This window comes from Gossypium hirsutum, chromosome A03 (assembly GCF_007990345.1).
Source record: "Gossypium hirsutum isolate 1008001.06 chromosome A03, Gossypium_hirsutum_v2.1, whole genome shotgun sequence".
Taxonomy (NCBI): domain Eukaryota; kingdom Viridiplantae; phylum Streptophyta; class Magnoliopsida; order Malvales; family Malvaceae; genus Gossypium; species Gossypium hirsutum.
This window is the reverse complement of record NC_053426.1, coordinates 6,930,622-6,934,353: the sequence shown is the minus strand read 5'-3', so window position 1 is coordinate 6,934,353 and position 3,732 is coordinate 6,930,622. Positions and strand designations below refer to the sequence as shown.

General features: G+C 33.5%; 1 non-coding gene across 1 annotated transcript; it reads left to right on the top strand.

The window, feature by feature from the left end:
• Positions 1 to 349: 349 nt before the first annotated feature.
• LOC121225333 (small nucleolar RNA R71) lies at positions 350 to 456 on the top strand. The gene has a single exon (XR_005923190.1). It is a non-coding gene; the product is annotated as a small nucleolar RNA R71 (small nucleolar RNA).
• Positions 457 to 3,732: the final 3,276 nt, after the last annotated feature.

The following is a 3,732-nucleotide window of genomic DNA, read 5'->3' as shown; positions in this document are numbered from 1 at the left end:
AAGGTCATAGGCTAGGCATTCTGGATTGTTCATTCCTCCTCCACTTGTGTCACACTGCATCACCCGATGTACCTGTGTAGAAATACATAAACCATCAATCTTTTTATTTAAGAGCTTTACCTGGTTTGATAACATGGTGACCGTGTCGAGGTTGAAAACACCAACGGCTTTTGTCGGATTTGTCTTCATGACTTGCCACTGATAATTATTCAGTGATATCTCTTCAATAAACTCATAAGCTGCCTCAGGTGTTTTGTTATTTAGGGTACCGCCGATGGCTGCATCGATCAGTTGTCTAGTGGAGGGGTTCAAATCCTTGTAGAAAGTCTGAACCTATAACCATAAGGGTAACCCATGGTGAGGGCACCTTCTCAATAAATCCTTATACCTCTCTCATGCATTGTATAGTGTCTCTAAGCCTATGTGCACAAAGGAAGAGATATCATTCCTCAACTTTGCTGTCTTGGCCGGCGAAAAGTATTTCAAAAGAAACTTTTCGGTCATTTGTTCCCATGTAGTGATGGACCCTTGTGGTAGAGAATTCAACCACTGTTTAGCTTTATTCCTCAATAAGAAGGGAAATAACTAAAGGTGAATGGAATCATTAGAAACGCCATTAATTTTGAAAGTATCACAGTACTCCAGAAAGTTAGCCAAATGAGTATTTGGATCCTTATCTTGCAAACCATCGAATTGAATAAACTGTTGCATCATCTGAATGGTGTTTGGCTTTAGTTCGACGTTATTTGCAGTAATAGTAGGTCTCACAATACTCAATTTAGCCTCCGCTAAATTAGCTTGGTGTAGTCGTACATAGTACGAGGAACAAAATTCTGATTTACAGGATTCGCAGCAACCACAGGAGGTAGCGGATTATCCTGATATTCAGCCATCTCCTCGACAATATTGGTATCATCCTTGTGCTCTTCCTCTATATATTGTAGACTCCACCTTATTTCTCTACGATTTTTGTGAGCTATGTTTTTCAATTTTACTATCAAAAAGTAGAGGTCCTGACGGGTTTATTCTAGTCATAAACTGCAAGAACATGCCAGAAGAAAACAAAAGAAAAGTTAGTAAACAAAAATTAAAATTAAAATAAAATGTAATAAAAATAAAACTGGCTAAATTAATAAAAATCAAGCGTTCTTAATATCTTAGTCCCCGACAACGGTGCCAAAAACTTGATGAGCGTTTTATGAATCACTAAACTAGACTAAGATCACGACTAAGGCAAGCGCACCTATCAAATGGTAGTATAGATATGGTGAGTCCAGAATATTGTATCCACAAGGACTAAAAGTACTAGTATTAACTATCTTTCTATTATTTAGCCTAAAATAAAAAGGGATTTGTTTTAATCTAAAATTAAACTAATTAACTATGAAAGAGACAGAGAGCGAATTGGGAAAAATACTTGAAGAAAACTTATAAGGAGGACAATACCCAGGAAAGAATCCATCAAGACTTCACTTATTATTCTGACTCTAAATCAAACGATTTATTCACTTATCTTGATCCGTAGAAATCCCTAAATTACGTTAATATCTCTTTCGAGACTAAAAACAACTGACTCTAGGTTGATTAATTGAAATATCTTTCTAATTAAAACCCCTTTCATCGCATTAACTGGATTTATAGATTCCCTTATTAGATTTGACTCTAATTCAGAAGATTTATGTCATCGTATTTCTAGGATTGCAAGCAACTCCCTTTAATTATACTAGATCTACTATTAACAGAGACTTTTGCTCTACTGAATAAGCACATCAAACTTGGATTAATATTCTGAAAATATTAAGGCAAGGATTAAGAACACATAATTAAGAACAAGAACAAGTATTTATCGTGTAATTCAAATAATTAAATAATAAGATTCATAGTAGGTTTCATCCTCCATAGGTATTTAAAGAGTTTAGTACATAATGTAAAAGGAAAACATCTAAAATTTAGAAAAACAACAAGACATAAAAAACCTAAATAAACTTCAAGAGAGATTTGAATGGAGATCTTCAATCTTGAAGTGGATTTGCTTCGAAGATGATTCCAACAGCTTCCTTCGAGTAATTTCTTCTTTCTACTCTGTGTGTTCCCTTTAGGTCTACTTCTAGTGTGTTTATATAGACTTTAGAATGCTCAAAAACCCTAAAAATTAGCTTTTTCTACATGTTTGGGAAAGCGAGAGCGAAATCGACACATGCTGCCACATGGGTGTGTGGCTAGCCCGTCTGTCTCACACGAGCGTGTGCTCAGCCCGTGTGGAAATGGCCTTGGCTGTGTGGTTCTTTAGATCAGCCCGTATTGTTCGTTTTTGGCCCGTTTTCTACTGCTTTTTTTCTCCTATGCTTTTCTAAGTAAAAAACATGAAATTAAAAGATTAGGAGCGTCAAATTCACTAAATTATATAATAAATCATCCAAAAACACACTAAGCATGGGATTAAAACATGTTATATTTATGGTTTATCAAATATCCAATGATGCACTTCAGTACAAGCTCGGTGTGTTGGTTGGACGATCCGAGTATCCGTTAGAGTCTGAGTCAGGTTAATAGGGGTTACAAATTATAAGTTTGTAAATAATATGAATATGGTAATATTTGATACTATTGAGCCAAATATGGAACTATGAGAATTAAGATAAAGAAGATATGTGGTCATATGTGTAAATTAGTAAAAAACAAGCCCTAGAGGCCAAAAAAAATACGAATGAGTCGTCAGACTCCAGAAACGAGTTGAATGGTATGAAATTAAAGTAAAAGGGACGAATGTTATGGTACATAAATGATATGATGTTACTCATAAATGAATGCTTGATCATGGAATGATATGGAATTGGTATGAATTGAATAATTGTTAATGGTTAAGTAAGTTGGATATAATTATACATGTTAAAATGTTGGAAAGGATGTTTTGGACTTGTCAAAATTATGTTACATATGCAAATGGACGATTGAAATTGCTTGTCACTTTGGGACATGTATTGGTTGAATATTAGGTGCATATAAGTATGTTTTATCTTGAAATATATTGCCAATGCTTGTTATATATATCTTGAAATATATGGTTGTTGTTTTCCAAGTTCATAAAGGACTTACTTTGTTAATTCATAATTTAATTGTATTATTTTTTATTGCTTTCTAGCTTGAATTTCTAAGTATATATATTGTTGTTGACATCAAATGGACTAAATCGAAAGAAAATAAATATATAATAAATATGAATATAAATGCAATATGGAATGAACAGGAAAATGGCTATATGATTGGATATTTTGTACATGATTATATTCTATGGCATAAAATGTATATGATTGCAATTCAGTGCCCGTTATTGCACTCCAGTGCCCTTGATTTTGCACTCTCGTGCCCATGTATGCACTTTAGTGCCATTATTTGTTTTATAGATGTTCCTCAAAATAAAATAATGGTAAGAGAAATGATTTCAATACGAAATAATTCATACATGTCTATGATTGAATGATGTGTATATGATGATAACGCACTGTAAATGAATGTGAATTGTTATCGAAGGTACGAAAAGTGAGTATATGACTATAGAAATTGAAAATGGATTGAATACGAAGAATAAGTTCCATTTTCACAGCTCGTGTGAGCAATCTTATCTCGTGTGTCTGAAGTATATTTATTAGAGTTCTATGGGCAATAAACATGTTGTGAAAGTGAATTAGTATACAGGTTCAAAGATGTATTAAATGTTGTACATGAGTTTAC